Here is a 25,701-nt window from a genome sequence, read left to right as displayed (position 1 = left end):
CTCAGCAGCGCAATGTTTCCTTAAAGAAACACACACCTTGAAGTGGAATTTCTGGAACGATTCTTGGATGGATGTTTTCCAGAGGAACCCTAGAATCGTGTGCAAATACCCTTTTATTTTCCAACATGGCAACAAATATTTCCCATCTTTCTTTTTAGTGTGGGGACTGGGCTCAATAAGTACTCAGGTGACACGTTTCTGGGTGGCAGAGGTGAATGAGGCCAAAACAACACCTGTTGGTTCTGGGTCATTTCTACCAGCACCAAGTGAATTATTATTTTAATATCCAGTGGAGATTACAAACTGAATCCCAGGGAAAAAAAGATGGAGATGAAAATTCTGGAGAGAGGGAATTTTAAGCTATGAGAATGGATGCAATCTCTGCAGAAGAGAAAAGAGAAAGGGGTAGAGAGTCATAGGCAGGAGGAGATAGGGCCTCAGGTAGCTTGATCATATAATTTGTTGCCCAAACTGGAACAACTTAGGGAGAGATAGGAGCCACTATTAATAATGACATTGGGAACTCAGATGTAAACCATAATTGTCTTCGGCATGTGAGGACATATGGTCACCCTAACACGAGGGTCACTTCTACTGAAGGGCTGGTGATGATTGACTTTGCCACAGCCCTGACACTTTCTTACATGACAGCAGGAAGTGGTGAAGAGGTGATCATCTGCTACAAGTCCAGAACATGAGTCCTTTCAGTAGGGTCTCCTGAGGGGGCCATTGTGAACTCTGGCAACTTGTCTTCCCTTGCGGCCTCTAGCCCTTCTCTCGTCCTCACATCCTTCCTTGGGGACAAGTGTGGTATGATGAGGATAGGACACAGATGTGAGTGTGCTCTCCAGATGCCTCAAGGGGGAAAACTGTAGCTATTGGGAAACTGATAGAATTGTCAAAAGAATATAATCAGCTACATAAATCGTTTAACCAAAGTCACAGTGCTGTGATAAAAATTAAAATTGTCTTCATATGCTATTAAAACTGATACCACATCCATATAATTCCCGTCTCCCTCCAATCTAATTGCAACATGCCTTTGTCCCTACTTGGTTTCTGACCCAGTCTCTTTATTCTAGGCCCTCATACTTCTTCTGGGACCTTGATCCATATATATATATATTTTTTGCAGTACACGGGCCTCTCACTGTTGTGGCCTCTCCCGTTGCGGAGCACAGGCTCCGGACGTGCAGGCTCAGTGGCCATGGCTCACGGGCCCAGCCGCTCCGCGGCATGTGGGATCTTCCCAGATCGGGGCACGAACCTGTGTCCTCTGCATCAGCAGGCGGACTCTCAACCACTGTGCCACCAGGGAAGCCCGATCCATATTTTAAAAAATCATCTGTTGACCCTGAGTCTCCCATTTTAACCTATATCTATAAGAGTATAGATGCAATATCTTCCATTCTCTCCCCCACCCCTTTTAATCCCTAACCTATAGGTTTTTCATCTGGATGTGCAGGCTCAGCAGCCATGGCTCACGGGCCCAGCCGCTCCGCGGCATGTGGGATCTTCCCAGACCGGGGCACGAACCCGTGCCTCTGCATCAGCAGGCAGACTCTCAACCACTGTGCCACCAGGGAAGCCCGATCCATATTTAAAAAAATCATCTGTTGACCCTGAGTCTCCCATTTTAACCTATATCTATAAGAGTATAGATGCAATATCTTCCATTCTCTCCCCCACCCCTTTTAATCCCTAACCTATAGGTTTTTTCATCCCCATTTTTTTTTTTCAGTGTTTCAGATTAGACTGAAGAGTTCTGACTTCATCTGAATAAGTGTGGTTCACAGTAGGCTCTGACTAGCTGAGCCATTTCTGAATGTCTGATTTCTAACAGAAGCCAACTTGTTCTCAGCAGTAACCAAAGTAGCAAACAGATTCCAAATTGGTCAAAATCAGTTTTTAACTGGTTCTAACCAGGTCAAAACCAACATTCCTGGTTCAAATTGGATAAACCCAGGTCAAGCAGGATAAAACATTCCAACTTAGGACAAATTAGATTCAGAGCAATTCATGATGATTGAGACCAGATGAGCCTGGTTCTAACTTGTCCTTACTGGGCCAGACCAACATGAATTGAGTCACAATGGTTCAGAAGGAGGAAACTGGATTCAGCCAGGTGACACTGCTTCGTATTAGGGAAAAAATAAATAAAAAATGATTTTTAGCAGAGCAAACAGATTCTAACTAAATTAAACCAGTTTAAAGTCACATTTGTTGGAAGGAAATCTAAAAAAGAGGGGATATATGTATATGTATAACTGGTTCACTTCGCTGTACAGCAGAAACTAACACAACATTGTAAAGCAACTATACTCCAATAAAAATTAAAAGATAAAATCACATTTGTCAAAGTAGCTTGATTCAAGTTGGATCAAATCAGCTCTGATTTCAGTAGTGTTGCCCTTGCTGATTAAAACCAGCTTTAGCCAGTTTAAACCAGATCTGGCACCATTGCTTAAAAAATATATTATTAACTATTTATGGAGGAAAAAAAGAGATGGATAGGTTATAGATGTCATTATACATTATATCTTATAATTTACCTTTTGCTTTCATAGATCATTAAGAGGTATATAAAATCCAAAGCAAGCTCTTTACTGATTCAGCAATCTGTAATGTCCATTCGTCTACAGATTTCTCTCAGCATTAAAATTATTTCTTACACTGTTGAATTTCCTAAGTTTTAATCAAGTTGAGGCAGGTTGTCTGCAAAAAAAAAATTTCCCCAGTCATCTAGAGAAGAGATTTCCTCAGTGAAAGTGAACTACATGACCAGGCTCTGACCTTTTCACTGGTCTTTTGGGAGAACGTCTTTTTTCATGGGGTCATTACCCAGATTTGAATTGCTTCATCAAAAGTAATTAATGAGGAGCTAGACCTACAACAGCAGACATTTTCAAAGAGAAATGATTTCTCCAGATCTGTGAGGACTCTGTCCCAAGGTGGTGCTGCTTTTATGGAAAATATGTTGACTCATGAACTGTTGAACCATCTTTCCATGATCTGAATATAGCTCTCTAATAAAAACCTTTTCATATTTTTTTCAAATAATTTCTGGATTAAATCATAATTTGATACTGATGGACAGTGCAAAAATGAATAAATTCAGAACTATGTTGGTGACCTAGGAGCCACCTGAACAGATACCTAATCATACTTATTTATCCAAATGGCAAACTAGTACAGAAGGAGAACAAAAGGGTGTCGAAACTGAATGAGAATACAAGTTATAATACAATTAATAGTAAAATTGAAGTGGAACGGTAATTTGTATGAACAACATTTTTAAAATGTATTTCAGAGACTGAAAGTAAATACTGGATTTTGTGTTTCAAAACCAGACACCTACAAACCTGCAGCCCTGGTCTGATCAGATCAAACTTGTTTCAACAATTCTATGCAAATGAATTTGTGCTCGATTCTTTAAGCTGCTTGCAATTGGATTAAAATGAGAACTGCCTTTTCATTTCAAAGTTTGCACTGCCCATGGTCCCACAGCGTCCTCTGGGAGGCTAGACTGTGAAGTTAGAAAATGCCTCTCCACTGCTATACTCTCACCATCCATCACATCTCCATTTGTTCCCTTGGGGAAGAGTTGTTTTGTGCAAAGGAGCCCCCAAATGATCCATGTGTACTTGAAAGGAATGTGTATTCTGCTGATGGGTGGAGGGGTCTACAAATATCAATTAGATTCCATTGGTTGATGGCATTGCTCAGTTCTTCTGTTTTTGCTGATTTTCTTTCTACTTCTACTATCACTTACAGAGAGAGGAGTTTTGAGGTCTTCAGCTCTAATTGTGGATTTGTCATTTCTCCATTTGGATCTATCAGTTTTTGTTTTTTGTATTCTGAAATTCTGTTGTGGGTACATATGCATTTGGGATTGCTCTGTCTTCTTTGTGAATTGGCTCTTTTATCATTATGCAATGTAGTTTTCCTTGTACAGTAAGTCCTCTACATATGCTCTGAGGCGCGTTCGTAAGTCCAATTTGTTCGTAAGTCCAACAAATTTAGCCTAGGTACCCAACTAACACAATCGGCTATATAGTACTGTACTGTAATAGGTTTACAAAATACTTTTCACAAAAATAATACATAAAGGGCTTCCCTGGTGGCGCAGTGGTTGAGAGTCCGCCTGCCGATGCAGGGAACACGGGTTCGTGCTCCGGTCCGGGAAGATCCCACATGCCGAGGAGCGGCTAGGCCCGTGAGCCATGGCCCCTGAGCCTGCGCGTCCGGAGCCTGTGCTCCGCAACGGGAAAGGCCACAACAGTGAGAGGCCCGCGTACCGCAAAAAAATAAAAATAAAGAAAACATTTTAAATCTTACAGTACAGTACTTTGCAAAGTACAGTAGTACAGTACAACAGCTGGCATAAAGGGGCTGACATCGAGTGAACAGGCAAGAAGCGTTACTGACTGGAGGGGGGAGAGGAGGTGGGAGACGGTAGAGCTGAAGGATCGTCAGCAATAGGAGACAGAGGGCAAGCTGCAATTTCACTCACGCCTGACAGTGATGGCACAGGTTCTGGTTCCTTGCTGGATTCAATTCTATCTACCCTCTTGGAAAAACGATCCAGTGATGTCTGGGTAGTAGCTCTTTTCTTGTCCTCAGTGAATGACACAGTAGCACTGGATTACATTCTGAATGGCTATTGCAACCTTCATGTATCATTCTATGTTTGGGTCCTGTGCCTCAAAAACTAACAGTGCCTCCTCAAATAAAGAAAATTCCCTTTCATTTCCTGAGTCGTGAATCTCTTCGGTTCTTCAGTTACTTCTTCTTCCTCTTGGCTCTCTTCGGCCTTTCTCTGGGCCTCCAATTCCATCAGGTCTTCATTAGTAAGCTCCTCATGTTGCACAGCAAGGAGTTCAGTGACAGCGTCCACTTGCAGATCTAGCTCCATCTTCTTGCTGAGGGTCACTAAGTTGCTGAAGACCTCTTGGGACTCTTCATCCACCTTCCCAAATCCACGAAAATCGTGAACAAACTGTGGGCAAAGATTCTTCCAAAGCACATTGAGGGTGAAGCCTGTAATGTCACGCCAAGCAAAGTCAATGTTTTTTATGGTCTTGTAGATGTTATAGTCCTTCCAAAATTGTCACAGGGTTGTTCCTGATCCATCTTTCACCTTTACTGCCTGATGAAAAGTGTAACGTAAATAATATTTCTTGAAAGTCGTTATAACTCTGTGGTCCATAAGCTGGATGAGCGACATAGTATTCGGTGGCAGATGCACTACTTTGATGTTGGGATGAAAGTCATCCATGAATGGGGTGTGGCCCAGAGCACTGTTGAGGAGCAAAAGAATGTTGAATAGGACATCTTTCTCCAAGTAATATTTCTCTACCTCAGGGATAAAGTGGTGGACAAACCAGTCCTGGAAAATGGCCTGTGTAACCCAAGCTTTGGGGTTGCTCTTCCACACAACAGGAAGAGAGCCCTTGGCTCTGTTTTTTTTGTTGTTGTTTTTTTGTTTCTTTGTTAACATCTTTATTGGAGTATAATTGCTTTACAATGGTGTGTTAGTTTCTGCTGTATAACAAAGTGATTCAGCTATACATATACATATATCCCCATATCTCCTCCCTCTTGTGTCTCCCTCCCTCCCACCCTCCCTATCCCATCCCTCTAGGTGGTCGCAAAGCACGGAGCTGATCTCCCTACGCTATGTGGCTGCTTCCCACTAGCTATCTATTTTACATTTGGTAGTGTATATATGTCCATGCCACTCTCTCACTTCGTGCCAGCTTACCCTTCCCCCTCCCTGTGACCTCAAGTCCATTCTCTACGTCTGCGTCTTTATTCCTGTCCTGCCCCTAGGTTCTTCAGAACCTTTTTTTTTTCTTTAGATTCCATATATATGTGTTAGCATACGGTATTTGTTTTTCTCTTTCTGACTTACTTCACTCTGTATGACAGACTCTAGGTCCATCCACCTCACTACAAATAACTCAATTTCGTTTCTTTTTATGGCTGAGTAATATTCCACTGTATATATGTGCCACATCTTCTTTATCCATTCATCTGTTGATGACACTTAGGTTGCTTCCATGTCCTGGCTATTGTAAATAGAGCTGCAATGAACATTGTGGTACATGACTCTTCTTGAATCATGCTTTTTCAGGGTATATGCCCAGTAGTGGGATTGCTGGCTCGTATGGTAGCTCTATTTCTACTTTTTTAAGGAACCTCCATACTGTTCTCCATAGTGGTGGTATCAATTTAAATTCCCACCAACAGTGTAAGAGGGTTCCCTTTTCTCAACACCCACTCCAAAATTTATGGTTTGTAGATTTTTTGATGATGGCCATTCTGACCGGTGTGAGGTGATACTTCATTGTAGTTTTGATTTGCATTTCTCTAATGATTAGTGATGTTGAGCATCCTTTCATATGTTTGTTGGAAATCTGTATATCTTCTTTGGAGAAATGTCTGTTTAAGTCTTCTGCCTATTTTTGGATTGGGTGGGTTGGTTGTTTTTTTTGATATTGAGCTGTTGTAAATTTTGGAGATTAATCCTTTGTCAGTTGCTTCATTTGCAAATATTTTCTCCAATCCTGAGGGTTGTCTTTTCATCTTGTTTATGGTTTCTTTTACTGTGCAAAAGCTTTTAAGTTTCATTAGGTCACATTTGTTTATTTTTATTTCCATTTCGCTAGGAGCTGGGTCAAAAAGGAGCTTGCTGTGACTGATACCATAGAGTGTTCTATGTTATCCTCTAAGAGTTTTACAGTGTCTGGCCTTAGATTTAGGTCTTTAATCCATTTTGAGTTTATTTTTGTGTATGGTGTTAGGGAGTGTCCTAATTTCATTCTTTTACATGTAGCTGTCCAGTTTTCCCAGCACCACTTGTTGAAGAGACTGTCTTTTCTCCATTGTATATTCTTGCCTCCTTTATCAAAAACAAGATGACCATGTGTATGTGGGTTTATCTCTGGGCTTTCTATCCTGTTCCATTGATCTATATTTCTGTTTTTGTGCCAATACCATACTGTCTTGATTACTGTAGCTTTGTAGTATAGTGTGAAGTCCTGGAGCTTGATTCCTCCAGATCCATTTTTCTTTCTCAAGATTGCTTTGGCTATTCAGGGTCTTTTGTGTTTCCATACAAATTGTGCAATTTCTTGTTCTAGTTCTGTGAAAAATGCCAGTGGTAGTTTGATATGGATTGCATTGAAACTGTAGATTGCTTTGGGTAGTATAGTCATTTTCACAATGTTGATCCTTCCAATCCAAGAACATGGTAAATCTCTCCATCTATTTATATCATCGTTAATTTCTTTTGTCAGTTTTCTGCATACAGGTCTTTTGTCTCCTTAGGTAGGTTTATTCCTGGGTATTTTATTCTTTTTGTTGCAATGGTAAACGGGAGTGTTTCCTTAATTTCTCTTTCGGATTTTCCGTCATTAGTGTTAGGAATGCAAGAGATTTTTGTGCATTACTTTTGTATCCTGCTACTTTACCAAATTCCTTGATTAGCTCTAGTAGTTTTCTGGTAGCATCTTTAGGATTCTTTATGTATAGTATCATGTCACCTGCAAACAGTGACAGCTTTACTTCTTTTCTGATTTTGATTCCTTTTATTTCTTTTCCTTCTCTGATTGCTCTGGCTAAAACTTCCAAAACTATGTTGAATAATAGTGGTGAGAGTGGACAACCTTGTCTTGTTCCTGATCTTAGAGGAAATGGTTTCAGTTTTTCACAACAGAGAATGATGTTTGCTGTGGGTTTGTCATATATGGCCTTTATTATGTTGAGGTAAGTTCCCTCTGTACCTACTTTCTGGAGGGATTTTTTTTTTAAATCACAAATGGGTGTTGAATTTTGTCAAAAGCTTTTTCTGCATCTATTGAGATGATCATATGGTTTTTCTCCTTCAGTTTGTGAATGTGGTTTATCACACTGATTAATTAGAGTACACTGAAGAATCCTTGCTTTTCTGGGATAAACCCCACTTGATCATGGTGTTTGATCCTTTTAATGTGCTGTTGGATTCTGTTTGCTAGTATTTTGTTGAGGATTTTTGCATCTATTTTCATCAGTGATATTGGCCTGTAGTGTTCTTTCTTTCTGACATCTTTGTCTGGTTTTGGTATCAGGGTGATGGTGGCCTCATGGAATGAGTTTGGGAGTGTTCGTCCCTCTGCTGTATTTTGGAAGAGTTTGAGAAGGATAGGTGTTAGCTCTTCTCTGAATGTTTGATAGAATTCGCCTGTGAAGCCATCTGGTCCTGGGGTTTTGTTTGTTGGAAGATTTTTAATCACAGTTTCAATTTCAGTACTTGTGATTGGTCTGTTTATATTTTCTATTTCTTCCTGGTTCAGTCTCAGAAGGATGTGCTTTTCTAAGAATGTGTACATTTCTTCCAGGCTGTCCAATTTATTGGCATATAGTTGCTTGTAGTAATCTCTCATGATCCTTTGTATTTCTGCAGTGTCAGTTGTTACTTCTCCTTTTTCATTTCTAATTCTATTGATTTGAGTCTTCTCCCTTTTTTTCTTGATGAGTCTGGCTAATGGTTCATCAATTTTGTTTATCTTCTTAAAGAACAGCCTTTTAGTTTTATTAATCTTTGCTATTGTTTCCTTCATTTCTTTTTCATTTATTTCTGATCTGATATTTATGATTTCTTTCCTTCTGCTAACTTTGGGGTTTTTTTGTTCTTCTTTCTCTAATTGCTACTTAGGTGTAAGGTTAGGTTGTTTATTTGAGATGTTTCTGGTTTCTTGAAGTAGGACTGTATTGCTATAAACTTCCCTCTTAGAACTGCTTTTGCTGCATCCCATAGGTTTTAGGTTATCATGTTTTCATTGTCATTTGTTTCTAGGTATTTTTTGATTTCCTCTTTGATTTCTTCAGTGATCTCTTGGTTATTTAGTAGTGTATTGTTTAGCTTCCATGTGTTTGTATTTTTTAGATTTTTTTCCTGTAATTGATATCTACTCTCATAGTGTTGTGTTTGGAAAAGGTACTTGATATGATTTCAATTTTCTTAAATTTCCCAAGGCTTGATTTGTGACCCAAGATATGATCTATCCTGGAGAATGTTCCATGAACACTTGAGAAGAAAGTGTATTCTGTTGTTTTTGGATGGAATGTCCCATAAATATCAATTAAGTTCATCTTGTTTAATGTATCATTTAAAGCTTGTGTTTCCTTACTTATTTTCAGTTTGGATGATCTGTCCATTGGTGAAAGTGGGGTGTTAAAGTCCCCTACTATGATTGTGTTACTGTTGATTTCCCCTTTTATGGCTGTTAGCATTTGCCTTATGTATTGAGGTGCTCCTATGTTGGTTGCATAAATATTTACAATTGTTATATCTTCTTCTTGGATTGATCCCTTGATTATTATGTAGTGTCCTTTTTTGTCTCTTGTAATAATCTTTATTTTAAAGTCTATTTTGTCTGATATGAGAATTGCTACTCCATCTTTCTTTTGATTTCCACTTGCATGGAATATCTTTTTCCATCCCCTCACTTTCAGTCTGTATGTGTCCCTAGGTCTGAAGTGGGTCTCTTGTATACAGCATATATACGGGTCTTGTTTTTGTATCCAGTTAGCCAGTCTATGTCTTTTGGATGGAGCATTTAATCCATTTACATTTAAGGTAATTATCGATTTGTATGTTCCTATTAACCATTTTCTTAATTGTTTTGGGTTTGTTCTTGTAGGTCTTTTCCTTGTCTTGTGTTTCCTGCCTAGAGAAGTTCATTTAGCATTTGTTGTAGAGCTGGTTTGGTGGTGCTGAATTCTCTTGGCTTTTGCTTATCTATAAAGTTTTTAATTTCTCCGTCAAATCTGAATGAGATCCTTGCTGGGTAGAGTAATCTTGGTTGTAGGTTTTTCCCTTTCATCACTCTAAATTTGTCCTGCCACTCCCTTCTGGCTTGCAGAGTTTCTGCTGAAAGATCAGCTGTTAACCTCATGGGGATTCCCTTGTATGTTATTTGTTGTTTTCCCTTGCTGCTTTTAATATTTTTTCTTTGTATTTCATTTTTGATAGTTTGATTAATATGTGTCTTGACGTGTTTCTCCTTGGATTTATCCTGTATGGGACTCTCTGTGCTTCCTGGACTTGATTGACTATTTCCTTTCCCATATTAGGGAAGTTTTCAACTATAATCTCTTCAAATATTTTCTCAGTCCCTTTCTTTTTCTCTTCTTCTTCTGGGAGCCCTATAATTTGAATGTTGGTGTGTTTAATGTTGTCCCAGAGGTCTCTGAGACTGCCCTCAATTCTTTTCATTCTTTTTTCTTTATTCTGCGCTGCAGTAGTTATTTCCACTATTTCATCTTCCAGCTCACTTTCCCATCTTCTGCTTCAGTTATTCTGCTACTGATTCCTTCTAGAGAATTTTTAGTTTCATTTTTGTGTTGTTCTTCATTGTCTGTTTGCTCTTTAGTTTTATAGGTCCTTGTTAAACGTTTTTTGTATTTTCTCCATTCTGTTTCCAACATTTTGGATCATCTTTACTATCATTACTCTGAATTCTTTTTCAGGTAGAATGCCTATTTCCTCTTCATTTGTTTGGTCTGGTGGGTTTTTGCCTTGCTCCTTCATCTGCTGTGTGTTTCTCTGTCTTCTCCTTTTGCTTAACTTAGTGTGTTTGGGGTCTCTTTTTTGCAGCCTGCAGGTTCGTACTTTCCATTGTTTTTCGTGTCTGCCCCCAGTGGCTAAGGTTGGTTCAGTGGGTTGTGTAGGCTTCCTGGTGGAGTGGACTGGTGCCTGTGTTATGGTGGATGAGGCTGGATATTGTCTTTCTGGTGCAGCCCAATTTTTAATGAAACAAACATGAACCCACGCATTTTGTGAAAATGTGGCTCCTTTCTTGTGTTGTAACACACAGTTCCAGGGTAGCATATTATCTTCTGGCTAAGTGAGGCCTCTTTGGGGTAATGGCAGATTGTTAAAGCTTCTCTCCCCTCCTGTTCTCCCAGATGGTGTGCTGCAGGCCGCATCTAGCATGTTATCTCCAGGCCTGGGTCTCTGTCCTAGGGAATGTACTGCGGATGTGCTGGGCTCACCCAGCATTTGTACCCCACCGGGGTCTCCCAGGAGTAAGGGTTAACTTTTAGGGTTTCTTTTAACCCGTTGCGATGGCCCCGTACTCCTAGGCTCTGGTTTTAAGGGCTCTTGGGTTCTCTGAATGATAAACTAAGTGAGGCTTCACCTTCATATCACTGGAAGCATTGCCACCAAACAACAGTTAGCCTATCCTCTGCTGCTTTATAGCCTGGCATCAACTTTTCCTCCTTACTGATGTAACTTCGGTCTGGCATCCTCTTCCAGTGCAGTCCTGTCTTATCCACATTAAAAACCTGCTCAGGTAAATACTCGCCTTCAACAGTAATTTCTCGAAGCATTTCAGGAAATTCCCGGGCAGTTACCATATCTGCACTCACTGCCTTGACACTTACTTTTACGTTGTGATTGTTGGCTCTAGCCTTGAACTGATGAAACCAGCCATGGCTGGCATTAAAAAATGTGCCCTCTGATTCTTCGCTGTGTTTCTTCAAGTCTTCATAAAGGCTTTTAGCTTTCTTTTGAATTGGCATTAAGCTGAGAGGGACTCGACGCTGATGCTGATTCTGCGTCCACACACTGAGAAGTTTCTCCATCTCCTCCATCTCTTTTCCATGCTTCTTCGATATTATTGTTGACATCATTGACACAGCAGACTTCACATGTTCCATGATCTTGTCCGTGTTCTTCAGAATCGTGCCGATGGTTGAACAATGCATGTTATAAGAACAAGCGATGTCTACCACCTTTTCCCCTCGCTCCACTCTCTCAATTATTTTCACTTTTGTTTCCATTGTTATCTCTTGGTACTTCTTAGCAGTACCAGCTACATCACCGCTGCTTTTACACTTGCTTCTGGATACCCTGGGCTTGAACTAAAGATACTGTACTACTGTACTCTATACAGTACTCTACAGTAAAGTACACAAAAGTACAACCACTTGTAGAGGATGCACTCATGTAACAATGTACACCAGACACGTGAACTAACTTACGTGACTGGACATGCAAATGCCCGTTTGTATCTTTGAAAGCTCGCAACTTGAAGGTTCGTATGTATGGGACTTACTGTACTAAAGTCAATACTTTAACTATTGTACTTTTCAGTTCCAAAATTTCCATTTCATTTGTTTTTATATCTTCCTTTTTTTTCCAGAGACCTTCTGTTTTTCTTTTGTTTCAGGAGTGCTTACCCTTACTTCTTTGAGCATAGTTACAATCACTGCTTTAAAAATCGTTGATTATTCTAACATCTGCATCTTCTCAGGGTTAATATCTGTTGATTTTCTCTTTCCTTGTTAGTTGAGACTTTCATGATTCTTCATATGCTGAGAAATTTTGGCCTATATCCTTGATATTTTGAAATATTTTGAGACTCTGAGCCTGGTTTAAATCTGGTTTAAAGAAACATTGGTTTTTTTTTTGTTTGCTTGTTTTTTTGAAGCAGGCAATTAACCGCGTTATATCCTGGCTGTAAGTTCCAACCTCTGTGGAACTGCCTCTGTGGGCTATGATTCCAATACCAGTTCTGTTTTCAAAGTGCAGCATTATTCGCATCAGTCCTGTGTGTGTGCCACCCAGTGGGCAGTCTTGGGGCAGAATCTTGGTCTAACCTGTAGTTCAGTTCTCTAAACCTGTGGTATGCTTTTTAAAGTCAGATCCATACGTGTTCAGCTTGGAGGTGAACCCAGGAGTTAATACATTAAGTTCATGGATTTCTTTGTTAATATCCCTATTCTCCATGGTCTTGCCCACACCTTTTGGCTCCTTGGAGCCTTCTTCCTCGTCCTTTAGCCAGCAGGCTTGGTCTATAGTTTGCTAGCTCTGCCACCTACTTCCTGTGACTGTTATTGTGTCTGGAGTCGAGTGGTAGGAGGACAGAGAGAGGAAAAAAAGGAATGGAGACTTGCTCACCTTCTTCTGATCACTGCTCCTCTGGTCAAACAGAATGGTTCTCCTTCCTCCCTCAGGGCTTTAGGTGCCTGCCCATCACCACTGCCACCACCCCCGCTCCCATCCCCACCACCACTGCTGCCTGTGGGAGAGGCTGAAAAGAAGGAAAAAAAGAAACAAAAACCAGAGGATTTCCCCTCTCTCTCTGACTCTTAGGAGTCCCCTTTCTTAGTTCTTGGACCAGAAACAGAGGACTCTCTTGGAGCTATTTCTGTCGGCCGCTGGGGCACACTTCTGAGTTTCTGGCTGCCTTTGAGTCCAGACTGGGCAACACTAGAGGAAAAAAATGGCAAACTCACTGCTGACTTAGTGGAACTTTGAATCCTGGTGTCCTTCCCCAATCTGCCTGCTACAATTTATGTTTCAGGGCCCTCAGAGAGCTACTCCCTCCATTCTGTCCAGGATTTATAGTTGCATTTAGTGTGCCCTTCCTCATTGCATCTTTTGTGGAATCAGCATCTCATTTAAATCATTGGTCTTTTGCTATGTGGAAAATTGTGTGTGTGTGTATATATATATATATATATATATATATATATATATATATATATATATATGTATATGTTACATTTTAAAATTTCATTGACCAGCAATAGCTCTTTATTATGGCCTTTGAAAGAATTAGGCAGTCCACGTCCTATTTTCTGAATCTACAATTAGACATTCCCCCCAAACACAAATTCTCAAAGGAACAAATTCACATTAAGACTGAACCACACCTTACCTGGCCTGTACAGTACTTTCAGTTGTTTTTCTTGTTTACATTCTCCCCTTTCACATTAACAGGAAGAAAAGAGAGTGTCCCAAGAGGCCATAAGAATTCTGAGATTTTAAGCCTAAGCGATTGGGAAGACAGCTGCCCTTCACCCAGATATGGAGCCTGGAATAAGGAGACAGCGGTTTTGGTTGTGGGAGGTGATGGTTCCCTCCGTCACACACTGACTTGAAGAGTCTGCTAGGATATCCAGGAAATGGAAGCCTGGAGTTGAGAAGTTATCACGGAAGGTGTGAGGAAGAAAACTACTAAGGCAAGAAAGGAGAGACAGGGACCACATACCGAGGTGACCTTAAACTTCCCACTGCCAAGGATGCCCCCTCCCCCCACCACAATGCAGGCCTCATTCTAAATTGCTGCTCTTCGAGACCCCTCCCACTACTGCGCCTGCTCATCCCTGAGCATCACTCAAGTCCCCAGAGCCTGTGAAATCTCCCTAGGCCTCTCCCCTTTTAGGACATCGATTGACCCTTTATCTGGAGCTTATTCAAAGGTAGACGGGATATGTTGGTCACCAAGGCAGAACTACTGGGGGAGATTTTTTAGGATTTTCCTGATTCTGCCCCTTGGTGGAGACAAGTAGTCTGGCTTAAGTTGCAGCTTTCTGTGGCCTGCCTGACCCGTGCCCAGAATTTACCCCTTAACTTGGGCTAATCAATACAATTACCTCTGAATAGTGAAATAGCAAGGCTTCTCGAGCACATTGCCACTGCCAACTTGTATCTACAAACACCATCACATTTTATTGTAACAACCACTGTTTTAGTCATGGTATACTAAGTTTTTCTGCATTAATAAACAAACCCAAATCTCAGTGGCTTAACACAGCAAAAGATGCTACACATCCAATAGGAGTGGTGGGTGCTCTGCTCCTCAGAGACCTCTGAGACCCAGGCTAAGCAAGGCAACATCTTAACCATAGCTTCTACAATCATGGCACCAGTGGGAAGGAAATGTGATTGGTAAACTGAAACTTAAAGCATCTGTTGTCTTTCCTCCCTCCCTTCCTCCCTCCCTCCCTCCCTCCCTCCCTCCCTTCCTCCCTTCCTTCCTCCCGTCCTTCTATTTTTCTTTCTCTCTATTTTTAAAATGAGAAGTCATATTCCATCGGCCAAAGAAAATCACATGGCCACATTTAACTTCAAGGGGACAGTGAAGTTAAATCTTCTCTTGCCCCTAAAGGGGAAATAGTAATGACTGCCCAAACCGTGCCCTCAAGAATTGTTGTCTTCTCTTTGGAGTTGAAAAACTCAGGCTCTATTAGGGCACTTTTCCAAAGTCACACCGTTAGTGAGTGAGCAGAGCAAGGACCCAGTTGCACACTTGTTTAGCTCAGATGTCTCCTCTTCAGGAAGTCATTTTATAGAAGGTGTTTCTTATTATCTTCAAGGGAACTTCAGCTGCTGACAAATGAAAAGCTTGACCCCCAATTTCACAAAGTTATTTTTTCTTTTTTGAAAAAGAATGATAAAAACAAAAGAACAAAAGAAAGAAAGAGAAAAAGAAAGAAATTGAAAAGAGAAGAAAAAATAAAAAGCAACCAGGGCTCTTGTCCACCTGCACCAGTATCTGATTGCATGTCAGGGTGATTTGGTTTCGTTCCCTCTGTGTGGTATTTTCCATTTGTAGGACTGGGTCAGAAGTTTGTATATTAGTCTACATGCTTGTTCTTGCTTACGTTTGTTCTCTGCTCGATCCCACACCCTTCATTCATCCTTGGAATGTTCCAGTGACAATGGAAAAACAGCAATATAGCTAGTCAGACAGAAGGGACTGACCATGGACACAGCCCACCTTCTCTCAGAATTCTAAGAGGGAAGGTAGAGGGCATGAGAGTGCACCCTACACATTTCCCCACTTGAGAGAAGTCAGCTGTGAGTGTTCAGTCTCACTCTGCAGATGAGAAAACTGAGGCTCAGAGAGGTGAAGACAATGTTCAAGGTCACATGGCTAGAAGCATGTTTTTCTGAATCGTAGCTTCAGACCACCCCACTCTGCAGCCTTCCATCTACTCTCATACTCATGGTACACCTGCCCTGAAATGTATTATGCCAGCTGATGCAGGGGTAGCTCTGCCTTGTCTAAAGACTTCCACCTTCACACGGCTTGCTCTTTGAAGGGCACAAGAGCAGGTGCAGTCCTTTCCCTTGGAGAAGTAGAGGTGAGGCAGCAACCCCACTGCTCAGGCTGCCGGCTCTGGAGGCAGTAGTCCTCCCAACACTTTAGAAGAAATGCTCCCCGCGCCTCCGGACTCTTCCTGAACAAACTTGAGATCCATAGATGAGTTCTAGAAAGAGGCAAGGCATGCGGAGTAGTAGAAATTTGTGTCCATACTGCAGGGCCGGGCCTCCAAACAAGCCCATGAGGGAGATCCAGCAGTGTTTTTGTTTTAACCCCAAAGAAGGAAGAACACCACTTGATTAGATTAAATGTGCTTTGAGTAGGGCCCGAAGTCCTCGGCTTTAATGTGTATGAGATCTGAAACTCAAGATGTTTTTAGTGGCTTTGAGAGCTGTTTCTGACGGCATGAGACCCCAGTTGTCTCCACGCATGAACTTACAAGGGGAAGGACGGCTCCCTGAAATAGCTCAAGGCCTGGCCCCCATGCGGTAATGGAAAGGGCACCAGCCCAGCACTTATCAGGGGTTGTTCTCAATCAAACACACACATACTCATAGTATGAATGTTTGCCACTCGTTATCTGCGTAAGAAGAAATGCCCTCTTCCGCCTCTAGAACTCCATGATTTGAAATAGGAAAAGGTGACCTTAGGAAGAAGCTGGCCACGGACATGGATCCTATAGCCTTTGGACTGACAGCTACTTCAAGGGGAACATCGGAGCCATTCCAGGGCTCACACACACAGCAGGCCTTCTCTCATCCCTCCCAAACAAATGAGCACAGCAGCTAAGTCAGTGAGTCTTAAAGCCTCAAGACACAGGCTGTGGGGAGTTTTCTCTTGAAGCCATAATGTGGCACTAGAGTTGTGTGGTAATTCTCTACATTGCAGGAATAAAAGAAGGCATTTCAAATGCAGCTTGAAATTTTTACAAAAGAAGTCACATGCTTCTCTGTGTATGTCATCTTTTCCCAGATGGATCCAAAATGAGCCACAGGATTTCCCTGTTGCAGAGTTTCTGAGAGAATAATAGATCTGACAGCTGGAAGGGGCTTCAGGAGTTGGTGTGAGCCCCTTTTCTTCCAACATGTATCAATATGTTCTTCCTATTTTCTCAATGAGGGGACTGCAGTTCTGAGGTTGGTGATTTTGATATCGACATGGCCAGCGAGTTATGCTGGCGTGGAGGTTGGGGGATACCTGCCTTCTCCTACTACGCTCAAGTGCTTCTTACAAGGAGAAGACGCCACCATCACGCAGAGAGTAGGAAACAGGAAACAGGAAAGAGAAAAAAAAGGAATGCAGGACCCATAGAAATCTTGGCAGCAAAGTCTGGCCAGATGTCACAAGTGGCACACAGTAGGTCTCTATATATTGACAATAGAGGCAAGACAAAGATGACTGGCAAAGTAGAGCAATGAACCTAGAGACTGTTTGACTTTGTGGTCTGTAGTGCCTGGGATTATGTACAAACCATATCTGGCCCGTGTTCATTGGATATGTGGTATCTCTGAGACTTTATAAAAATCAATTCATTCAACAAGAAAGCCAGTTTGATAAAAGAGGGAAAATTGCCAATGAGGCTAAGGTGACAGCAATTTCAGGCACCGTGTAAGCTGATTAGCCTCAAACAGAGACGCTGCTCTCTGTGCTGAGACCTGTAACCCTGCGGCCGTCTTGGAGACTTGTGGTGCCGGTCACGAGGGCAGCATGGGCAATGAGTGAAGGCCAAGACCTTATTAGGAGAGTCTCCCAGGAAGCAGGGTAAGGCAAACACAGGGCATTCCTTTAGAGTGATGGATTTGTTTTGTTTTGCATTTATTTTTGCATTACAAAAGAATTGTGAAATGATGTTTTTACATTACCTTTTTTTTTCTTTCTTTTTTTAATTAACCGAAGGATTTTTTTTTCTCCCCCTTTGGATAAACATAGATCTGGTCAGGCCAGCCCCTGCTTAAAACACCTCAGAGGCTTCCTCTTGCTCATTTGAAAATAACCCAGCTCACGAAAATGACGCTAAACATCACTGACCTTTAACAGATTTGCGCAGGACAGCTTTCCCTATCGATCATGAAATGATATGTTTTGGAATTGGTTGAGTAATAGCCACTACACTTGAGCTGCTCCCAACACTTCTTCCCCTCTGGGATCCCTGGACCTTCCCGAAATCCAGCATCTAGGGCAGCAGCGGGGCATCCAGCATCTAGGGCAGCAGGGGGGCCCCAGGACCCTGCCCCAGCCTGTGGCTTGTGTCTGTTCTGATGGGACATGCCTGTGCCTTTGTGGTTGTCAAAGGCTCGTTAACCCCTCCTGGAAGACTCAACGCAGTCAAATGTATCCCCCTGCCCCACTTCCTCCCTTTCTCTCCCTGAGCCCTGGCCACACAGCCCTTCTTTATTTTCCCCAGGTGCATCATGCTTCCCTCGGGGCCTTTGCAAGTGTGCTTCCTTCTGTCTAGAATAATCTCTCCCACCCTGTCCCCTTTTGACTTTGGTTAACGTTTCTCATCCTCCCTTCGATCATTCATAGTCAGCTTCAATAAGTATAGGTTGGATGGATGAATGAAAGAATGACCAATCATGTGTGAGAGGAGCAGGCACTAGCAAACGGCCTTCTTCCATCGCTCTCCATTGTCTTTGCCTAGTTAATCATCGCCAGAAGGAGAAAGGGAGCCTGTGGATCCGGAGGCTGTGATGTCCGCCTTCTACTTTGCTCCGCATTGCTGCTCCTGGACAGAAGCGGCTTCAACCTGGGTGATGCCTCTTAGCTGTGAGTATTACCGCTTGCAAAGAGGGGAAAGAGAAATAATCTAAATATTTGGGATTCCAAAAGTTGTCTTGTACCAGGTAACTTGAGGCTTCCTATCTCCTCTTTCTGGCCATGAGACAAGAAAGGGAATGAGAGTGAAGTACGAGAGGTAAGGGGAATTAGATAACCTGAACATAGCCTGAAGACTCCCTGAGGACACTTCATCGGAAACCGACATTCCATCGAGAAGTCATTTTACTGCTGTCCTCTGAGCTTGTGGTACAGCTATTCTCTTACAGGCCAAGTGGGGGCCAGCGCCAGGCAGGCCCTCGGGAGGAACCCGGTTTTTAGGTCCATACCCCAGATGCCCTGGAGGAGGAAGAGAAAGAAGTAAGTTAAGGAGGCAAGCAGGGGAGGGAAGGCTTCTTAACACTCACAGAAAGGTTCTCAGAAGCAGCTTAAAACTACATGTTTACCAGCTCGCGAGGGACTCTGTTGTGTCGTGGTGTTCTGTTTTGTTTTATTTTGTTTTGTTTAAATCACGCTTCCCTTATTTCCTTATTATTCACTGGGCACAAGCTTGCCTTGACTTTGCAGTCTACAAACGTTCACAACCAAGAAAATGAAGAGAACGATTTTGCATTATTCCCGGTACCCGGTACCTTGCTGGAGCCTGAAATTAGGGGTTGGACTACATGTCTGCTTCCCTTCCACCTCCAAATGTTAACAAAGAAGGGATAATGGAGGGGTTTTCTTCCCTGCTGGGACACAACCCCCAGAAATGCCAATTAGGATGAAAACATTAGTGTTTGTCAAGAGTAGAGAGCAGTATTTTTTCAAAGCGTAACTTCTGGAACTCTAGCCCCAAGAAATAGTCTGCTGGTAAAAGGATTCCTGGTCAGTACTTACTAGTGAAGTGCAGAAGCTGTGTTACTCATATGTTCCCCCCAAAAGGTCCGGTTGTCCCAAGCTGCCTTCCTGCAATCTGTTCACACTGGGCTCTCATTCCAGTCCCATATGCTCTGAAATCCCAGGAAGCCGCTCTCAGCAGTATGCCATCGGTCCCCCAACATTAGGAAGTCCTCACTAGTGCCGATGTTATGCTCCAGGCTGGGGACCCCCAGGAGGAATGGTGGGATGCTGGGCATGTGGTGCTGGGCAGGGGGCAGGCTTAGTGAGGTGGGGTGGTGGCAGTCTTGTGCAGGATGACCAGGTCATCTATCATAGCAACCTGGACAGTGGAGTGAAGGGGGCACTAATTATTCCTAATTATACGTGGCAGCAGGTGGAAACTAGGGCTGCCCTATATATGTGGAGCTGACAGAGGGGTTATGATTTTTGTTTCTCAGCTTAGGAGCCACTTCTACGGCCAATGGGCAGTGGTCACAGGAAAAAGCTTTCAGTTAACAATTAGAGGGGGCTTTGTAACAGAAAGTCTCCAACAACAGTGTGGGCTATTTTATGAGTAGTGAGCACCTTAACACTGTAGATATGCACGAGGGTAACTGACAACCTGCCCTCCAAGATGTTGTGTACAGAAGACACTGACATGCCAGGGAGCTGGATGACCGCGGGGTAGCCTGTGACTGGGATCTGAGGGACCCACCCTGCTTTGTCCTCTCTGCTAGAGAGGGTTAGTTGTTTATACGTGAGGACCAAATTCTGCCAGTCTGATGCATGCACACCCATACGCTTGGGTAAAAGTAGAAATGCAACAGGACTGAAAGATTTAAAACTTGCTGACTTTGTATAATTAATATTCTCTTGTGTCTACACAGAATGTAAATATCTCTGTTTAAAATGAGACTAGATTTCACAGTCTTGACTTTAAAAAAGAGAACACTCTGTGACATGTAAGCAAAACGTGGTCACAACTATTTGAACAAGTTTGAAGTAGATCAGAATCAGCTCTGAAAAGCCAGCTTAGGTCACTTGGATTAAGTTTGGTCAATAAAAATTGCACTCTGGTTATGTAAGATGTTCACATCAAGGGCAGAAGGGTGGGAATATAAGGGAATTCTTTGTACTATTTTTGCAACTTGTCTGTATGTCTAAAATTAGTTTTTAAAAAACTCCATATCCTTGGCTCCTAAGCCCTGCTTATACCATGGCCTGCCTGAAGAACTTCCCTCATCCTTTAAGGCTCAGCTCAGGCAGAACATCCCAGGATTTCCGATCCCCTCTCATGAGTTGGGGATCTGCAGATGCCCCAGTTACACCTACCACCTACCAGTACGATTTTCTATTCTGCACCTTTCTCGCCTTTCTCTGAGCGTCTTTTGGACTGGAATATTTTCTTCATTTTATATTTACCTCTGAGTACCAGGGCCCTACTCAGCACTCTGTACATATCTCTTCAATAAATTAATAAATCAATCCATTTTGAAGTTTTATTAGTTATTTTTTTCTTTTTAAAAATTGTGGTAAAATATACACTACATAATTTTAACCATTTGAAGTGTCCAATTCATTGGGACATTAAGTATATCCCAATGTTTTATAATTTTTCTATCATTTTAAATGGTCTAAACTGGTCAGAGCTGTTAGAGCCACTTAATCTGGACCCAAGGGACTCATGACACTCAGAATTCATTTCATCCCACTGTGCCACCAATCAAAATCTGTGTGAGCGAGTATGGAATTATTTCATCCTATTTGAACTAGCTTGAATCAGGGAGAACTGGCTCTGCCCAGGCTCCAGGCCAGTAGTCGGCACTCAAAGTTGGTGATTTTCTTTGGCCTAATCTCTTGGGTTGTCACTTTCTCTTTTGTTATTTTTTTTTTCCCTTGGAGGTATCTGCCCTGCTGCTCTCCTTTCTCCTCCCACATACCACACCCGTCCCTGGATCGGCCTGGCTCTGGGGCAGGGAGCTTACATTCTACTGCCACCTTCATTGTCCCACCCGTGCACCTGCACTTTCAAAACAACTCCTGCAGGCAGGCTTTGGAGGCAGTCATAATCAAACAGGCTGACTCATTTAGGGAGTCTACCTGTATCTGGACAACCTCTTCAAATATTTAAGGTCACCCTTACCCCCTCCTGGGAGAGGAGGGACATTTTCTCACAGTCATTCTATTTCCTACCTCACTAGTTTTAAACGCCTCCATTTGAATTGAAAGAATGTAGCACTGCATTAGGAACCAAGAAACTGGGCTCTAGTAATTTTCCGGCCATTAGCTAGCTGGGTAATTTTGGTCATGCCCTCCCTGGGACGATATTTGCCAGTTAGTAAAAAGAAGGGCTTGGATATACAGATCAAAGTTTGATTTTTATTATTACTGTTTTGCAGCAGGTTTTTTTTCTGTGTGTGGGGATACAGTATTACCCTAAGACAAGAAAAATGCTGAATCCCTCTGGCTGTCAGAAGCGAGTTTTCTCTCTCCCCCATGCTGTCTAACCCTAGTTAGAATGTGGAGGGCTCTTGTCCTTTGTCCCTTGCCTTTAGAAGGAGCCCAGTGAGTATTATCTTTTGTGTGAGTGTGCGCGTGTGACTGTGCGCCCCTTACAGGAGGGCTCTTCTGTCGCTGCCCTTATAGTCACTGCCTTCTTCTCCGCTCTTGTTTACAGCAAAAATTTTCTTGCTGGCTCCCTGCTTCAGCCTCATCCTCATCCTCTTGTAGCCAGAATGGTTGTCCCAAAACGCAAGGATGCCCCCATCCCTCCTGTGCCTCGGTCCTTCAATGGCTCCCACAAACCTCAGGATAAGATTAGCGCGGAATTCAAGGCCTTCCACCATCTGGCCTTAGTTTAATTACCTCCTGGTCTCACCCCTTTTTCCTCTTACTTGGCCAGCCCGGACCGCTCTTCCTTCCAGTCTCGCCACCCTCCTCCCTCCTTTCCTCGGTCTAGACTGTCCTCCCCTCTACGGATTGATGTCTGTCCGCTCTCACCCAGGGATCTGTGGCGTTCGTCCTCGTTAAGGGGCCCCTCTGGTGAGTGAGGGTGGGTTGGGGGCCGGTGCTTCCCGAGGCGGCCGCCAGGGGGCGTCAGGAGCGGCTCCAGATGACAGCAGGAGGCCGAGAGTGGGGGAGGGAGGAGGGACTGAGGGAGCGCGGATCCCGGCTCTCGGGATCGCAAACTCAGAGCCAGAGTTCTCCGCGCGCACCCGAGCCTCTGGCCGCCCGCGCAGCCCGACGCGGAACCCGGGCGCAGCGGGAGCCCGTGCAGGACGGGCGCGGGGCGGCGGCGGCAGCGGCCGTCCATGCGGCGCGCTCGGGGCTGCCCGGCGCCGGGAACCACGCGGGGGCGAGGCGAGGCGGCCACCGGCCGCTCCGGGACACGGACCGCCAGGTGAGCCGAGCTGCCCGCGCCGCGCGCCCTCTGCGCCCAGCCCGCGGGGTCACGACCCGGCCCGGCCGCTGCCAGCCTCTCGGGCCCCCTCAGGACCGCCGGGCGGGGTGGCGCGGGTGGCGGGGCGCAGTGGGTGTGTCGGGGGCGCCGAGGGGCTGCGTCCGAACCAGGCTGGGGGAGCCAGCGCGCGCCTAGTTCGTGCCGACGGCTGCGCCTCCTTCTGTCCTCTTCTTTTCCTGGGGGATTTGCTCCGTCCCAGCGCCAGCACTCACCCCTCCACCCTCCTACTTGGAAACTATAGGGACAGTCAACCTTGGCCGTCCTGGAGTCGGGGCCCCGAGCTCTCTTGGTTGCGGCAGTTGGGGACTGGCGAGTGAACACCCAGCCCGCGCGACCCCACGCTAGCCTCGCCAACCTCCTGCCCGGGGCCGGAGAGCTGGTCGAGTCTCGGTCGGCGCGCGTCAAGACCCAGCCTGGGGCCTCGGCCACATCGTTTTCTAGAAAGCCTCACATCTCTGTGTGTGTGTCTCAGCTAAACCGCTGCAACCTAGCGCCTCTGGGAGCCGGAGTGGATGGGCGGTTTCCGCCAACTCCGGACACTTCCTCAAGTGTAGCCCAAGTACCTGCAGTCCCCTTGGCGCGCTTGTAGAATTAGCTTTTACAGAACTAGCGCACACTGGAGCTATCTGGAAGTTAATATTTTTTTCTTTGAAATAACATCAGCCCTAAGTTGGGAAGAGGCTTTCAGGTCGTTCTCAGGCCCACTTAGCATCGGGAATTTGTGGGGTCTCCTTAAGCAGTCCACAGCCAGACCCGCGCCCCACCCCCCTGCGCGTGCCTCCACTGCTGCCTGGCGAGTGTGCGTGCCCGCCTCTCTTCCTGTCTCCTCAGTGACCCCCACCACGCAGCCCTTTGTCCCTTGGCAGGCAGTAAGTGAATCTGAAGCCTTGGTCCTGGGTAGCCAAAACGATCCTGTGATGCCTGTTGGAATTTGGAAAAAGAGACATAGAGACCTGAGAGAGGTCTGCGGAATCATCTCCTCCAACTGTCCTTTCGCAGCTGAAGGCATCCAGGTACAAAAGAGTCTAAAGATTTTTCAAAGATCACACAGCTCTTAAAACCTGTATAACCTGCGTATGTCTTCTGCTTCATTGATAAAAATGATGAAGTGGTTGGGCTTAATAGCACTTTATTGGGTCTCAAAATACAAAGAAGTAAACATTTTAAAAAGGTGATTTAAATACAGTGCTACTCAACTCCTATAGATTTTTGTTGGTACCATAGTTGAATTCCTTTAGAGAACAAAATCCTAGCCCTGAAATTAATGCAAGGAAGCAGACAGGAGTCCTGGGACTTTCCTATAAACCGTTGCAGGGCTGGAACAGGGATTTCCCAGAGGTCCCGGAAACAAGTTTGGGTGATCAGAATACTGGAGGCCCTAGTGAACAAGCAACTCGGGTGGCCTCTTGTGGGGAGGGCTGGCCAGATGAGCTTGTGTGGTCTCCTCCATGCCCAGCACCCAGCAGGGTGCCAGCTTGGTCTTATCTTCATTTCAGGCTTCCCTGCCATGTAGAAGTGGTTCCAGTTGGCTGTTAGGAAAAAATAAATAAAATACAGCCTAGAGTTTGCATAAGATCAGGATTGGATATTTTGACTCGGAGGGTTGTTGTTGACCTAGAAATGCTTATTGTGACTGTGATCAGTTATCCTAAAGAGAGTCTGGGTACTGATTGCCTATCCTTTTCCATCCCCCAACGTTTCTCTCCATGGTACCACCTTTCTCCCAGTTGGCTGGGAGTCTCTATGTTTGAGGGTACCAGACTCGGCATCCCAGCTCCCTCATTTATAGCTAATTCGTTACCAAGTCCCATCCACGTTCTTTTGTGGTATCCAGGAAATTATTTTCCTGTCTCCATTCCCTCTGCTCCCTCCTCAAACCATGTCCGCGTTACAGTAAGAGTCTCCCCTCTTGACTTCTGGCCACGAGTCCCTTTCTTCATTTTAATCCATCGTCTTTCATGCTGACAGATTAATATTCCTAAAATTCTGATTGCACCACATCACTTCTTTCAAAAAATCACAATGGCTCCCCAGCATTCACTTCTATTTAAATCTTCTCCAGCCAATATTTTTGGGGATCTGCTGTGTCAGGGAGTGTTACAACATGCTGAGGCTTAAACCAAGAGCAAGACAATATCCTTGCCCTTGATTCGTTGACAGGCTAGCAGATGATGTATAGCCACCTGGGAGAGAAAGAGATGTAAAGAAAGAACCACAAAACACAGCAAAACATTGGGAGTGTGCAAAACATCAAGGAGACACAGATGAGGGAGAAATATTTTCCTGCGTGGGAAGAGCTAGGAAAATTTCTGCTGGGCTTTGAAACATGGGGAGGAGTTCAAGGAGATGGGAAAGGCTGGAAGGAGGGGAAGCATGGCAGGCAAAGGGAAGAGCTTGAGCAAAGACCTAGAGATGTGAAAGTGTTCGTATGGACACGGTGGCATCAAGGCCATTCTTCGTCTGGATGTTTCAAACTTGCCTTAATTTGAGTCTACTTTTATTGATCCAAGAGCAGCCCAGCTCTTCCCTGCCTGAAATCCTTCACTCCACTTACCTGTTCTTTTTATCGTGGCCTTGTATGTCCCCTACCCAGCAGCTCAGAAATGCAGATTTCCCCTCTGCTGGTCTAAATTTTGCCAGGAAGTGGATCCCAGCCCTTCTTGCACATGCCCATCCCTCTCTTCCATGAACTCATTTTATGTGTTCCCCTGCATTCTT

The 25,701-nt window shown here is 44.0% G+C and overlaps 1 protein-coding gene across 7 annotated transcripts in view; it reads left to right on the top strand.

Moving 5' to 3' along the window:
- The window catches only part of THSD4 (thrombospondin type 1 domain containing 4), a 630,174-nt gene that overhangs the window by 34,092 nt on the left and 570,381 nt on the right, over positions 1 to 25,701 (top strand). For 5 of the 7 annotated variants that reach the window (XM_079915165.1, XM_079915163.1, XM_079915159.1 and 2 more), the window contains 2 exons: positions 13,778 to 13,996; positions 18,529 to 18,653. The gene's annotated coding sequence lies outside the window, so the exon portion shown is untranslated. Of the gene's footprint in view, positions 1 to 13,777; positions 13,997 to 18,528; positions 18,654 to 22,698; positions 22,924 to 25,701 lie in introns of those variants that run through there. The other 2 variants (XM_079915164.1, XM_079915166.1) reach the window with 2 other exon arrangements.

Source organism: Stenella coeruleoalba (genome assembly GCF_951394435.1).
Source record: "Stenella coeruleoalba genome assembly, chromosome: 2".
Classification (NCBI taxonomy): domain Eukaryota; kingdom Metazoa; phylum Chordata; class Mammalia; order Artiodactyla; family Delphinidae; genus Stenella; species Stenella coeruleoalba.
Note: the sequence above shows the minus strand (reverse complement) of the source record. Positions and strands in the feature narration are given on the sequence as shown.